The 17,110-nt window shown below is 40.7% G+C and overlaps 1 protein-coding gene and 1 pseudogene across 7 annotated transcripts in view; one reads left to right on the top strand and one right to left on the bottom strand.

The window, feature by feature from the left end:
* Positions 1-17,110, bottom strand: part of HLCS (holocarboxylase synthetase) — a 344,996-nt gene that overhangs the window by 210,712 nt on the left and 117,174 nt on the right. The window lies entirely within an intron of this gene.
* LOC126070551 (40S ribosomal protein S4, X isoform-like) lies at positions 605-1,464 on the top strand (annotated as a pseudogene).

A 17,110-nucleotide genomic window follows, 5' to 3' on the forward strand; every position in this document is an offset into this window, starting at 1 on the left:
GTAGAATAAATCAGAGATGGAATAAAAAAAAATTCTAGAATCAAATGAGAATGAAAACACATCATACCAAAACCTTTGGGACACAGCAAAGACAGTCCTCAGAGGTCAACTTATAGCAATAGATGCACACATAAAAAAAGAAAGGGACAAAATCAAAACTTTAGTTATGCAACCTGAACAAATAGAAAGAGAACAGCTAAAGACGCCCACAGCCACAAGAAAAAAGGAAATAATAAATATCAGAGCAAAAATAAATGAAACAATAAAAAAAACAATAGAAAGAATCAAAAAAACCAAAAGTTGGTTCTTTGAAAGGATCAACACAATCAACGAATCACTGGCCACACTGACAAAAGAAAAGCAGGAGAGGACACAAATAACCCAAATGAGAAATGAAATGGGGGATATTAAAACAGATCCAGCTGATATAAAAAGGCTCATAACAGGGTATTATGAAAAATTATACTCTGACAAATTTGAAAGCCTAGAGGAAATGGACAACATTCTAGAGACACCCTACTGACCCAAACTAATGCAAAATGATGTTGAAAATCTGAACAGACCCGTTAACAAGAGAAGAGACTGAAAAGGTCTCAGCGTAGCCATGGCTCATGGTCCCAAGAAGCATCTGAAGCGTGTAGCAGCTCCAAAGCATGGATGCTGGACAAACTGACTGGCGTGTTTGCTCCTCGTCCATCCACCAGTCCCCACAAACTGAGAGAATGTCTCCCACTGATCATTTTCTTAAGGAACAGACTTAAGTATGCCCTGACAGGAGATGAAGTTAAAAAGATCTGCATGCAGCAATTCATTAAGATTGATGGCAAGGTCCGCACCGATATAATCTACCCTGCTGGTTTTATGGATGTCATCAGCATCGACAAGACTGGAGAAAATTTCCATCTGATCTATGACACCAAGGGTCGATTCGCTGTTCATCGTATTATACCCGAGGAGGCGAAGTACAAATTGTGCAAAGTAAGGAAGATCTTTGTGGGCACAAAAGGAATCCCTCATTTGGTGACCCATGATGCTCGCACCATCCGCTACCCTGATCTCCTCATCAAGGTGAATGACACCATTCAGATTGATCTGGAAACTGGAAAGACTACTGATTTCATCAAGTTCAACACTGGTAACCTGTGTATGGTGACTGGAGGCGCTAACCTGGGAAGAACTGGCGTGATCACTAACAGAGAAAGGCATCCTGGCTCTTTTGATGTGGTTCACATGAAAGATGCCAACGGCAACAGCTTTGCCACCCAGCTTTCCAACATTTTCGTTATTGGCAAAGGCAACAAACCATGGATTTCTCCTCCCCGAGGAAAAGGTATCCAGCTCACAATTGCTGAAGAGAGAGACAAGAGACTGGCTGCCAAACAGAGCAGTGGATGAAATGATCTCTATGTGATATGAATGAAGAGGTCTTTGCATAATTAAAGATAATGCAGCACAAAAAAAAAAAAAAAAAAAAAAACTCCCAACAACAACAAAAAAAAGCCCCGACCCAGATGGCTTCACTGGAGAATTCTACCAAACATTCAGAGAAGGGCATATACCAGTACTACTCAAACTATTTCAGAACACAGAAAAGGAAGTGATACTTCCAAATTCACTCTATGAAGCCAGCATAACCCTGATACCAAAACCAGGAGAGACACCACAAAAAAAGAAAATTACAGACCAATATCTCTCATGAATACAGATGCAAAAATTTACAACAAAATTCTAGCCAACAGAATTCAGCATCATATAAAAAAATAATACACCACAACCAAGTGGGATTCATACCAGGTATGCAAGGATGGTTCAACATTAGAAAAATCAATCAACATAATCCATCACATAAATAAAAAAAAAAGAATCAAATGATCATCTCAATTGACACAGAAAAGGTATTCAAAGAAGTCCAACACCCATTCCTGATAAAAACTCTCAGTAACATAGGTACAGAAGGGAAACTGCTCAACAAAATTAAGGGTATCTATGCAAAACCAACTGCCAACATCATTCTTAATGGAGAAAGGCTGAAAACATTCCCCTTGAGAACAGGAACAAGACGAGGGTGCCCTTTATCAGCACTCCTATATAACATTGTGCTGGAAGTCCTAGCTAGAACAGTAAGGCAAGAAAAAGAAATAAAGCGCATCCAAATTGGCAATGAAGAAGTTAAACGGTCCCTATTTGTGCATGACATGACACTATACACAGAAAACCCAAAAGACTCCATGAGAAAACTACTGGAACTAATAGAAAGATTCAGCAAAGTAGCAAGATACAAGATAAACATGCAAAAATCTGTTGGATTCCTATACACCAATAAAGAGAATAATGAAAAGGAAATCACAAAAACAATACCATTTAATATAGCCCCTAAAAAAATAAAATACTTAAGAATAAATCTAACTAGGGATGTAAAAAACCTATACAAAGAAAACTATAAAACAGTACTGCAAGAAACCAAAAGAGATCTACATACATGGAAAAACACACCATGCTCATGGATAGGTAGACTCAACATTGTGAAAATGACAATTCTACCCAACACAATTTACAAATACAATGCAATCCCGATCCAAATGCCAACAACATTCTTTAAAGAGATGGAAAAACTTGTCATTACCTTTATATGCAAAGGGAAGAAGCCTCGAATAAGCACTACTGAAGAAGAAGAATAAAGTAGGGGGACTTGCACTACCCGACCTCAGAACCTACTATACAGCTACGGTAGTCAAAACAGCCTGGCACTGGTACAACGACAGATACATTGACCAATGGAACGAATTGAGAACCCAGATGTAAATCCATCCACCTGTGGTCACCTGATTTTCAACAAGGGCCCAAAGTCCATAAAATGGGGAAAAGACAGTCTTTAACAAATGGTGCTGGCAAAACTGGATGTCCAACTGCAAAAAAATTAAACAGGACCCATACCTCATACCATATACAAAAACTTATTCAAAATGGATCAAAAACCTAAATATAAAGCCAAAAACTATGAAGCTCATAGAAGAAAAAATAGGATCAACACCAGGGACCCGACTACACAGCATTAACAGGATACAAATCACAACCAGCAACACACAAACTACAGCAGCTAAGCTAGATAACTGGGATCTTCTAAAAATTAAACACTTAGGGTCATCAAAAGACTTCACCAAAAGAATGAAAAGAGAACCTATAGACTGGGAAAAAAATTTTAGCTATTACGAATCAGACAAATGTCTAATCTATAAAATCTACAAGAAAATCCAACACCTCTACAACAAAAAGACAAAAAATCCAATTAAAAAATGGGCAAAGGAAATGAACAGACACTTCACCAAAGAAGACATTCAAGCAGCCAGCAGAAGGAAATGTTCGCGATCTAGCCATTTAGAGAAATGCAAATCAAAACCACAATGAGATAACCATCCCACCCTGGCATTACTGGCACGAATCAAAAAAAAAAAAAAAAAAAAGCCAGGAAATAACAAATGTTGGAGAGGCTGCAGGGAGACAGAAATACCATATGATCCAGCAATCTCACTCCTAGGAATATATCCTAGAGAAATAAGAGTGGTCACACCAGTAGACATAGGCACACCCATGTTCACTGCAGCATTGTTCACAACAGCAAAAAGATGGAAACAACCTAGATGCCCATCAATAGATGAATGGGAAACAACCTAGATGCCCATCAATAGATGAATGGTTAAACAAACTGTAGTACATACATACAATGGAGTATTATGCAATGATAAAAAACAACAATGAATCTGTGAAGCATCTCATAACATGGATGACTCTGGAGGGCATTAAGCTGAGTGAAATAAGTCAGTCACAAAAGGACAAATATTGTATGGGACCACTACTGTAAAAATCCATGAAAAAGTTTACACACAAAAAGAAACAATCTTTGATGGTTACGAGGGAGGGGAAGGGTGGGAATGGAAAAACACTGAATAGACAATAGGTAAGTGGTAACTTTGGTGAAGGGTAAGACGGTACACAATACTGGGGAAGCCAGTACAACTTGTACAAGGCAAGGTCATGGACTCCCTGAGGGACTGAACTGCTGGGCTGAGGGCTGTGGGGACCACGGTCTCAGGGAACATCTAGCTCAACTGGCATAACATAAAGAATATGGTCTACATTCTATTTTGGTGAGTAGCGTCTGGGTTCTTAAAAGCCTGTGAGCAGCCATCTAGGGTACTCCACTGGTCTCACCCCTTTGGGAGCAAGCAAGAATGAAGAAAACTAAAGACACAAGGGAAAGATTAGTCCAAAGGACTACTGGACCACATCTACCATGGCCTCCGCCAGACTGAATCCAGTACAACTAGATGGTGCCCAGCTACTACCACTGACTGCCCTGACAGGAATCACAACAGACACAGCTGGAAAAAAATGTAGAAAATTTTAACTCAAAAAGACCAGACTTGCTGGCCTGACAGAGTTTGGAGACACCCTGAAAGTATGGCCCCCAGGACACCCTATCAGCTCAGTAACGAAGTCATTCCTGAAGTTCGCCCTTCAGCCAGAGATTGGACAGGTCCATAAAACAAAACAAGACTAAAGGGGCACATCAGCCCTGGGGCAAGGACTAAAAGGCAGGAGGGGACAGGAAAGCTGGCAATAGGGAACCTAAGGTTGAGAAGGGAGAGTGCTGACACGTAGTGGAGTGGTTAACCAATGTCATAAAACAATATGTGTGCTAACTGTTTAATGAGAAACTAGTTTGTTCTGTAAACCTTCATCTAAAGTACAATAAAAATAAAAAACAAAAAAAGAAGTGTTGGGGGTAAGGCATTTCAAATAGGGTAGACAGGAAGACCTAACTGAGAAGATAACGTTTGAGGGGAGACCTGGAAGAAGTGAGGGAGGGCACTCTAATATAGTTCACGTAATTATGCCATTTATGTTTATTTATATAACGAGACTCCAGGGATGAACAGGTGCAAGGGCTCTGAGGGGAACTGCCAGGAGAGCAGAGCGAACTGGGGGAATAAAGAGCTTGGAGCCCAGAGACAGGAAGGGGGCAAAGGTGCCCACATCTGACACAGCCTCCAAAGCCCCAGTGAGGATGGGGCTCACTTTCATTCGTGGAGCACCAGGAGCCCTGAGGGGTTCTGAGGCAGGAGGGAGGTGGTATGGAGAGGAGATTGAGGGGGAGCAGTGAGGAAGCAGAAAACCAGTGATGAAGCCACTTGGATTACCCAGGGTGAGACTACAATGCCTGGACCATCATGAAGGGGACACAGTGAGAAGGGAAGGGATTCTGGATATATGGTGAAGTCAAGGTGGCAAGATTTGCTGATAGACCATATTAGGGACTGAATTGTATCCACCCTGAAATATGTGTCAGAATACTAACTCCTAAAACTGCAGATGTAATCTAATCTAGTATAATATACGCTTTCCGTAATGCAAACTAATGTAACAGAATCAACAAGCTGAGGTCATACCAGTCATAGGGTGCATCCTAAACCTCATCACTTCTGAGTTATATAAAGAGCAGCGCAGGCACAGAGCAAGCAAGCATATACTGGGGGAGACAGATGCCATGTGAGGACTGTCCACAAGCCAAGGAATCAAGGAATGCCCAGAGCTATCGATAAGGAAGGAAATGACTTAACCAAGACCCTAATGGGGACTTTTGGGCTCCAGAATGGTGAGAAAATATATGTCTGCTCTTTAAAGCTGCCCACTTACAGTATTTGTGTTACAGCAGCACTAGGAGACTAGGACAAAGAGTGTTTGAGATGTTAGAGAATATGGGGAGTCAAAATAAGCTCAAGGTTTTTTGGCTAAACACCTGGCTGGATGGAGTTACAATTAACTAAGGTGGGAAATGGAGCCCTGGTGGCACAGTGGTAAAAGCACTCAGCTTCTAACTGAAAGGTAGGTGGTTCAAACCTATTAGCCACTCTGCAACAGAAAGATGTGGCAGTCTGCTTCCGTAAAGATTACAGCCTTGAAAACCCTATGGGACAGTTCTAACGTCTTCCAGGGTCACTGTATGAATTTGAATTGACTCAACAGCAATAGGTTTGGATTTTTTTTTTTTTTTAATGGAAAATACATTGAGAAAAGCGGATTTGGAGAGGAAGAGATGGGAGTTCAGATCTGGACATGTTAGGTTTGGGATCTCTATTAGAAATCCAAAGGAAGCATGAATAGGCAGGACTTCAGGGAAGAGAATCCGGCTACGGATATAAATTGGGAATCATAACTCAAAGCTATGAGGCTGGAAGAGGTAGACTAGGAAATGACTGTAGATACAAGGAGAAGAGCTCAAAGGAGTCAATGCTTAGATGTCAGGAGATGAGGAAAAACCTGCAAAGAAGACTCTCGAAGAGGCAAGAGAAAGCCAGGCAAGGAGGGCAGGGAGAGGATCCTGGGAGTTGGGGACTCCAGTTTTGCAGGCAGCAAGCAGTCAGGAAGATGATGACAGGGCAGTAGAGAGGACTGAGCCCATGGTGAACTCTGATGAGGCAGTTCCAGTGACACCGTTGTTGTCAGTGAAGACAAGTCAGTCACCGACTCAGGGTGATCTCACACACAATGGAATGAAATGCCACCTAGTCCTATGCCATCCTCACGACTGGTTATGGATCAGACCATTGTGATCCACAGGGTTTTCAGTGGCCGATTTTAAGAAACAGATCATCAGGCCTTTCTTTCTAAGTTCATCTCAGTCCGGAAGCTCCTCTGAAACCTGTTCGGCATCGTAGGCACACACGAGCCTCCAGTGACACACAAGTGATGGCTGTGCATGAGGTTCACTGGCCGGGGATTGAACTTAGGTCTCCTGCATACGGAAGGTAAAAATTCTACCACTGACCTCAAAGATAGGTTAGATCACAAAAACAGACAGGTAAAATAATTTGGAAAACAAACATTTCTCAACTAACCCTGGCTTTCCTTAACTCAGGCAGACAGCTCAGTGACTATTCTTCAGATATAGATGAATCCTCCCAGTAAAGTCAATGATAACCAGGTTGAAATGGAAAAGAACAGGAATAAAGCCAGAGTCTTGTCCAAAGTAATCAGATTGGCTGACAATATGTCATTCACTTAAGAAATCCCTATGGAGAACCTCCCGTGCCTCAAACACAGAACCACAGTACAGAGAGAGGAAGAAGGACAAATTCACTCAACCATTCAAATAGTACACTTTCCTTTGGCAAAATGAGTCAACCTGACTTGCCAAATTTAATCACTTATTCTTATTTGCACGTAAATTTCTCAAGAAATTACATCATCATTGTTGCATCTACTAATGGCTAAAGTCATATTCCAAATGATTTGCTTTTAAAAGCAATACTTAGGGATGTAAGAATTTGCAAAATAAATTAAAGTTGATGAAAGTAAGGCACATCCTTTTTTTTGGTATATCTCTTTCATACAAACTTTCAGGGCTTGCTCAGAACCATGTGAATTACTCAGAACAAAGACAAATCAAGAGACAACAAATGAGACCTAGAACCTCTTAAGAAATATAGCTGTGTGCCACCTATAATTTTCCCAGATATTTATATTCACTGCAATCAAATGCAACTTCAAGTTATAAAGTAAAAATAAGTATATATGGGAAGCCCTTAGGCTGCTGTCCCCTCTCCACCTACTATTACCCCTGGACAGGAAGATAAAATTCTGGCTGCAAGAAATATCAAAACTACTACCTGTTTGATCCAAATCTGCCCCGTACATCCTTTCAGATTACGACGACGACTGGTGAACTGTGGAAGCAGCTGCTAACACATGTCGGGGAAAAGGAATGAACTCATCATTCTTAGCTTAACTCTACTAATGATGACTAAGACGGTATGAAAATACTATTTTACAAAAACGTTTTAGATTATATATCTCAAGGCAAATGGGCTGACGTAAGTAGTATTATCACCCTGCTCCAAATCCACCTAGCTAACTCTTTGTGCTGGCAAAGAAATTGAAATTACCAAGAATTTCATTTTACTTGGATCAACAATCAATGCCCATGGAAGAAGCAGTCAAGAAATCAAACAACGTATTGCATTGAGAAAATCTGCTGCACGAGACCTCTTTAAAGTGTTAAATAGCAAAGATGTTACTTTGATGATTAATGTGCAGCAGACCCGAGCAATGACCTTTTCAAATGCCTCATATACATGATGAAAGCTGGACAATGAAAATGAAAGACTGAAGAGGAACTGATGCATCTGAATTGTGGTGGTGGCAAAGAATACAGAATATACCACAGACTGCCAGAAGAAAGAACACATCTATCTAGGAGGAAGTACGGCCAGAATGCTCGTCAGAAGCAAGGATAAGCAGGACTTCCACTTGCTTACTTTGAACACATCACCAGGAAAGACCAATTGCTAGGAAAGGACATCATGTTTGGTAAAGTAGAGGACCTGTGAAAATGAGGGAATCTCTCAATGAGATGGATTGACATGGTGACTGCAACAATGGGCTCAAACATGCCAAAGATTGGGAGGATGCTGCAGGACTGGGCAATGTTTTGCTGACATGTAAGGTCACCATGAATCAGAGCCAGTCAAGAAATCAAATGATGGATTGCATTGGGAAAATCTGCTGCAAAAGACTTCTTTAAAGTGTTAAAAAGCAAACGTGACACTTTGATGACTAAGCTGCATCTGACTCAAGCCAAGGTATTTTCAATTGCCTTATATGCATGCGAAAGCCAGACAATGAAAAGGGAAGACAAAAGAATTGACACGTTTGAATTGTAGTGCTGATGAAGGATATTGAATATACCATGGACTGCCAGAAGAATGAACAAATCAGTCTTACAGGACGTATAGCCAGAATGCTCCTCAGATGCTAGGATGTTGCGACTTCATCTCGCTTACTTTGGACATGTCATCAAAAGGGATCAATTACTGGAGAAAGACATCATGCTTGGTAAAGTGGAGGGTGAGCAAAAAAGAGGGAGACCCTCAATGAGATGGACTAACATAGCAGCTGCAACGATGGGCTCAAACAACATCAACTGTGAGGATGGTGCAGGACCGGGCTCATTCTTCTCTGTCATTCACAAGGTTGCTGAGTTGGAGGTGGCTGAACAGCAACAAACAACAACAAAGTATGGTCTTGACATGGATTCCTAATCATCAAAAAGAAATGGGGAATCTCTGAAGCCACATCAGTTACAAAACAAATGCTATCAGGTTCCACTTCAATGAAATTCATAAAAACCCTCTAATTAATGTTATTTTTATAACATTTCAACTTCAAGAATTTAGTACTACCTTTCTCTAAGATTCCAGATTAACTAAATACAATTTATGTGGAACCAAAGCCTGGACACTTTATAGTCACATTAAACACTGGCCCTTTTGAATAAGCCACCAAACAAAAAACCAAACCCATTGCCATCGAGTTGATTCTGACTCATAACTACCTAGTAGGACAGAGTAGAACTCCCCCATAGGGTTTACAAGGAGCAGCTGGTAGATTCAAACTGCTCAACCTTTTTGGTTAGCAGCTGAGCTCTTAACCACTGCACCGCCAGGGCACCACTGAATTAGCCACATCACTAGGAACATACTAGTCATTCTCATGAAAGTTGAGTGCACCTTTATTTCTTAGTGGGACATGCAGTACACTACATGAAAATCTCAAGGGATTTACCAAAAAAGATACTAGAACTGATAAGTGTGTTTAGTAGGGCTGCAGAGTAAAAGGTCAATATAAAAAATTCATGAGTCTGAGCCAACATGATGTCCTAGACAGATGCACCATGCTGTCTCCCTGCAGCAAAGACCTGAAAAACTAAGTAAAACAAGATAGAATCCTTAGTCCTGGAAACCTGAGCATCAAGAACTAGATCCAACACCAAATGGAAGAAGAAAGTGACAGAAAACAGAGAACAAGGAGAGATACGAAGTGGTGGTTCCCCTGCCAACTAACACGGCACAGCGTGGCCATCTTGAAACACAGCCCACAATGACCCTGGACAGGGAGTATAGGAAGGCAACTTCATGGAGCTCCCAACAGGAGACAGAGAACACAGCAACCAAAGAAACATGCTTTCCCATCCCTTGCCCTTCCGGTGAGTAGAAGCAAGCCTCCCCCGACCCGAAACCTGGCAGCCCCTACCACTGAGGTACACAATATGAGCCTCACAACCCCCCAGGCTGCCCCGCTCTCTCCTGCTATGTGACTTTTTTTTTGTTTACGTTTTTCTTTCTTTCTCTCTCCCACCTAGCCCCATATGCTACCTTCCCCCCACTTGCTGCAGACTTCCAAGGCACCACTGTTTTTTTTTTATTCTTCCTACCTAGTCCCATATGCCACCTCCCCTCCCCACGGGTCCCCAGGTCCGCCCTGTCCCTACTCACCAGCACCCACCATGCCACCGCTGTTTTATCTTTTACTCTTTCTTCCTTTTCTTTCTCCTTCCCACTTAGCTCCATACACCACCTCCTCTCCTTTGCACTGGTGCCTGCTGTGCCACTGTGGTTACAAAGCCAATGGCCTGCGCCACCCCGGGTCAGTCCTGCCCCCACCCACTGGCTCCTGCCACACAGTCATACTTTTTCTGTTACTTTCACATAGACCCCTAAGACACTTTCCCTTCCTTCCCACCAGCCCCGGGGGTTGCCCTGCCCTCACTTATCAGCCCTCAATGTGCCACCACTATGTTTCTTTTTTTCCTTTCCTTACGTTTCTTTCTCCATCCCACCTAGTCCCATGTGCCACCTCCACCCTGTTCCTACCATCCCCTGGGTCCGCTCTACACACACAGGCCTGCTCCTGCCACGCTGCCCTTTTTTCTTTTCTTTCTCCTTCCTACTTAGCCCTGTATGCCACCTCCTCCCACTTCCAGCCAACCACCTCTGCACCAGGCCCACACTGCCCTTCTCCACCCACCATTCGACTAGCTGAGTGGGAAGTGAACCTATACCATTCCCCATCAGACACCCCCACAGCTGGTGTAAAGCTGTGAATGTTCCCACATCACTGGACCAACATCACCAGGTAGTCAGTGCCCAGAAATTCTGCCCTCAGCCACCTCACCAAATTAGTGTACAGCAAACCAGGCTGGCCCTGCCTCCTGCTGCCCTGTCTACCCAGATAAGGTGATGAGAACAATTCTGCCCATAGATGAGCAAGCAGCAAAATATGCCAGGCCCATCTGCCTTGACATCAAAACAAAACAAAATAGCAAGATGAAACAAAGAAACATACAATTAGTAAATAAAAAAATAATACATTTATATCTTGCAGACAACAGACAACATCAAAATATATTAAAAAAAATAGGACTAGATGGCTCCAGCAAGTGACCAAAATAAAGATTCAGATAACCTTCTGATAGAATAAAAAAAGCACTGGAACTACCTGATATGGAATTCAAAACACTAATATTTGTGGGCTCTCTAAGAAACTAGGAAAGACAGTAAGGAAAACACAGACAGAACCAAGGTAGACTTAAATAGATAAAATCATGGAAAACATGGACAAAACCAAAAAGAAAAAAAAAAAAACATAGCCAAAATCAAGAATAACAGAGACAAAGCAATAGAAAATTTCAGGAAAAAAATACAAGAACAAAATGTCAAAATAAACAGTTAGAAATCACACCAAAACTGCAACTAGAAATCCAAAAGATAAACAACAAAATTTCAGAAATGGACAACTCAATAGATGATTTTAGGAATAAATTTGAAAAAAATGGATGACAGAACTAGTAAGACTGAAAATAAATCCACAAATGCCACTTTATTTGAGGAAAAAACAGAGAAAAGAATGAAGAAAACCTAAAAATTATGTGGGACACAATCAAGAGCAAAAATGTGTGTGATCGGAGTTTCAGAACAGGGGAAAAAATGGAAAACACAGAGAAGATGGTTGAAGATTTACTGACAGAAAATTTTCCACATATCATGAAAGATGAAACGCTGTCCATCCAAGAAGCTCAATGAACCCCATATAGGATAGGCCCCAAAAGAAAATCACCAAGACATATCATAATCACACTTTACAAAAACAAAGACTAAGAAAGATTCCTGAGAGCAGCTTGAGGAAAAACAAAAAGTCACATACAAAGGGGACTAAGCTCTGATTACTCGGCAGAAACTAGGCAGTAAAGAAGGAAGTGGGAAGAAATAAAGCCTTGAAGGAAAAAAAAAAAAAGAAACTGCCAACAAAGAATAATATATACTGCAAAACTCTCTCTGAAATAGAATGGCAAAAATAGAATGTTCCCAGATAAACAAAAATTAAGGGAATTTGTAAAAACCAAACTAAACTTACAAGAAATATTAAAGGGAGTCCTTTAGTTAGAGAACCCAAAACATCAAACAACAACCAGAGTTTAGGACAAAGCAAAGTTATCAGCCAGATACCAACCTACGTAAAAAACACTTAATCGAACACAGCTAAAAGACCTGAAACACTGAAACACGGTCATTAATCTGTAAATGATGACAATGTCAAAACAATAAAAAGGGAAATAAATAGTGCAGGTATAGAACTTGCATATAAAGAAGTCAAGGCAATATCAAGTAATAAAAGACGGATTCAAACTTAGGAAAGTTACGGGTAAATTTTAAGATAATCAGAAAGAAAGTTAACAAACGCACTCATCAAAATAAAAAAGAAGAAAACCATGAAGACTCAGAAACACAAAATCTGGAATAATGAAAGAAATGAAAAGAAAATCCATGAACAAAAAGAAATGAGCACAGGAAAGTAAGAGGGACAAAGAAAACGTAAGCACTACCAAAAAAAAACAACACACACACAACAATATGACAGCAAAAAATGCATATCTTTCGATAGTCACACTGAATGTAAATGGGTTAAATGCACCCATAAAGAGAAATACGCAGGAAAAATAAATTTTTTTAAAAAAGGCCCATCAATATGCTGACTACAAAAGACATGCCTTGGACACAAAGACATAAATATATTAAAAATCAAAGCATGGGAAAAAATATATTAAGCAAACAGTAAACAAAAAAAAGGAGTGGCAATATTAATCTCAGATAAAATAGACTTTAAAGCAAAATCCATCATAAAAGACAATGAAGGCACTATATGATTAAAGGGACATTCCAACAAGAAGACATAACCTTAATAAATATCTACGCACCCAACAACAGGGCTCCGAAATACTTAAAACAAACCCCAACTGCACTGAAAAGAGAAATAGTTCCACAATAACAGTAGATGACTTCAACACACCAATCTCAGTACAGGACAGAACATCTAGAAGAAGCTCAACAAACATACTGTCTTAGGCTGGGTTCTCTAGAGAAGCAAAACCAGTAAAGCATACAAATAAATACAGAGGGAGGTTTATATCAAGGAAATGGCTCACGTGGTTGCAGAGACTGAAAAGTCTGTGGGTCAGGCTAGGGACTTCTCCTGATTCACATAGCACAAGGGCTTGCAAACCCAAGATCGGTAGGTCAGAAACCAGAGCTGTTGCTCACAGGCTGTGAAGATCAACAGATCCCAAGATCGGTAGGCAAGACTGCAGGTAAGCTGCTAGCTCAGGTCCCAACAACCAGAGGTCAGGCTAACAGGAGCCAGCAGCAGGATCCAGAGCAAACAAAAGCCACAAGCCTTGTCAGAACGTCCACTTAAATTCAATGCTGGCGACATGCCCAAGGAAATTCCCTTTCAACTGACTGGCTACTCACAGCAGATCCCATCATGGGGGTGATCACATCATATAACTGCCAAAAAACTGAGAATCATGGCCCAGCCAAGTTGACACACAATCTTAACCATCACAGATACAGAAGACCTAAAGGCCACAATCAACCAACTTGACCTCACAGACATATGTAGAACACCATCCAAAAGCAGCAAAGTATACATTCTTTTCTAACGTACATGAAACATTCTCCAGAACAGACCACATTTCGGGCCACGAAGCAACCCTCAATAAAATCCAAAACATCCAAATAAGACAAAGCAACCTATCTGATCATAATGCAATAAACGTAGAAAACAATAACAGGAAGAACAAGGAAAAAAATCAAATACATGAAAAGTGAATAATGCTTTGCTTAAAAACAACTGGGTAAGAGGAGAAATCAAAGAGGGAATCAAAAAATTCCTAGAATGAAAGGAGAATGAAAACACATCATACCAAAACCTTTGGGACACAGCAAAGGTAGTGCTCAGAGGTCAATTTATAGCAATAAACACATTCCTAGGAATGTATCCTGGAGAAACAAGAGCCGTCACACAAATAAACATATGCACATCCATGTTCATTGCAGCATTATTCACAATAACAAAAAGATGAAAACAACCTAAGTGCCCATCAAGAAATAAATGGATAAATAAATTATGGTACATATGCACAATGGAATAATATGAAACGATAAAGAACGATGAATTCATGAAACATCAGACCACATGGACAAATCTTGAGGGCACTGTGCTGAGTGAAATAAGTCAATCACAAAAGGATAAATATTGTATGAGTCCACTATTATAAAAACCCATGACAAGGTTTACACACAAAAAGAAACAATCTTTGATGGTTACGAGGGAGGGAAAAACACTAAGTAGACAAGAGATAAGTGGTAACTATGGGGAAGGGTAAGACAGTATACAATACTGGGGAAGCCAGCACAATTTGTCCAAGACAAGGTCATGGAAGTTCCACAGACACATCCAAACTCCCTGAGGGACTGAATTACTGGGCTGAGGGCTGGGGACCATGGTCTCAGGGAACATCTACCTCAATTGACATAACACAGTTTATAAAGAAAATGTTCTACATCCTAGCTTGGTGAGTAGCATCTGGGGTCTTAAAAGCCTGTGAGTGGCCACCTAAGATACTCCACTTGTCTCAACCCATCTGGATCAAGGGAGAATGAAGAAAACCAAAGACACAGGGAAAGGTTAATCCAAAGGACTAATGGGTCACAACTGTCACAGCCTCCACCACAGTGAGTTCAGCACAACTAGATGGTGCCCAGCTACCACCATCAACTGTTCTGACAGGGATCACGATAGAAGGTCCCTGACAGAGCTGGAAAAAAATGTAGAACAAAATTCAAACTCACAAAAAAAGATCAGACTTACTGGTCTGACAAGAGACTAGAGGAACCTCCAAAGTGTTTGCCCCCAGACTGCCTTTTATCTCAGTACCAAAGTCACTCCTGAGGTTCACCCTTCAGCCAAAGATTAGATAGGCCCGTAAAACAAAATGAGACTAAATGGACATACCAGCCCGGGGGCAAGGCTGAGAAGGCAAGGGGGGACAGGAAAGCTGGTAACAGGGAACCCAAGGTCAAGAAGAGGTGAGTGTTGACATGTCATGGGGTTGGCAATCAATATCACAAAACAATATGTGTATTGTTTAATGAGAAACTAATTTGCTCTGTAAACCCTCATCTAAAATACAATAATGAATGAATGAATAAATAGGAAAAAAAACAGCTAAAATTTCTTAAATAAGATATATGACAAAATGTTTCTGACCTTAGGAGAGGCAAAGATTTTTTCTCAAATAGAACAAAAGAAGCATGAACTATAAAAGAAAAAATAATAAACTGGACTTCATAAAAATTAAGAGACACTAATAAGAAAATGAAAAGACAAATAAGGAGAAACTACTCTCGGTAAATACATCTGACCAAGGACTTGAATACCAAATATAAAAAGAATTCTTACATCAAAATTATAAGACCTACGTGAGAGAGTTTTAAATTTTGAGGTACCGGAGAAAATCTGAAATAGCCAGCTTGTGGTTTGGGTATGACTTCTTTATTGCTACCTCCATTTTCACCCTCATAACAGCTATCTTCCATTCAGACCAAATCACAAAACTAAGGGCTGTCCCGTAATGATGACATAACCACACTTTGACTCCCCTAAAGGCGGAATTTGGTCTTCCTTGTAGGCGTATGGATATTATCCTATCACTGACTCTGCTGTACTTCAGGATAGATCTTGAAACGCTCTTTTTGATGATGAATGCAACACCATTCCTTTTCAGGTTGTCATTCCCAGCATAGTAGACTATATGATTCTCCGATTCAAAATGGCCAATACCAGTCCATTTCAGCTCACTAATGACTAGGATATCGATGTTTATGCGTTCCATTTCATTTTTGACGATTTCCAATTTTCCTAGATTCATACTTCGTACATTCCAGGTTACGATTATTATGGATGTTTGCAGCTGTTTCTTCTCATTTCGAGTCATGCCACATCAGCAAATGAAGGTCCCGAAAGCTTTACTCCATCAACGTCATTAAGGTCGACTCTACCTTGAGGAGGCAGCTCTTCCCCAGTCATCTTTTGAGTGCTTTCCAACCTGGGGGGCTCATCTTTCAGCACTATATCAGACAATGTTCCACTGCTATTCATAAGGTTTTCACTGGCTAATGCTTTTCAGAAGTAGACTGCCAGTGCCTTCTTCCTAGTCTGTCTTAGTCTGGAAGCTCAGCTGAAACCTGTTCTCCATGGATGACCCTGCTGGTATCTGAATACCAGTGGCATAGCTTCCAGCATCACAGGAACATGCAAGCCCCAACATTATGACAAACTAACAGACCAGTTAATACGACTATTATTCAAATTTACGCACCAACCACTAGGGCCAAAGATGAAGAAATAGAAGATTTTTCTCAGCTGCTGCAGTCTGAAATTGATCGAACATGCCATCAAGATGCACTGATAATTACTGGCGATTGGAATGCGAAAGTTGGAAACAAAGAAGGATCAGTAGTTCCAAAATATGGCCTTGGTGACAGAAACAATGCCAGAGATAGAATGATAGAATTTTGCAAGACCAACGACTTCTTCATTGCAAATACCTTCTTTCACCAACATAAACGGCGACTATACACATGGACCTCGCCAGATGGAACACAGAGAAATCAAACTGACTACATCTGTGGAAAGAGAAGATGGAAAAGCTCAATATTATCAGTCAGAACAAGGCTAGGGGCCGACTGTGGAACAGACCAGCAATTGCTCATATGCGAGTTCAAGCTTAAACTGAAGAAAATCAGAGCAAATCCACGAGAGCCAAAATATGACCTTGAGTATATCCCACCTGAATTTAGAGACCATCTGAAGAATAGATTTGACGCACTGAACACTAGTGACCAAAGACCAGACAAGTTGTGGAATGACATCA

This window comes from Elephas maximus, chromosome 2, assembly GCF_024166365.1.
Source record: "Elephas maximus indicus isolate mEleMax1 chromosome 2, mEleMax1 primary haplotype, whole genome shotgun sequence".
Classification (NCBI taxonomy): Eukaryota; Metazoa; Chordata; class Mammalia; order Proboscidea; family Elephantidae; genus Elephas; species Elephas maximus.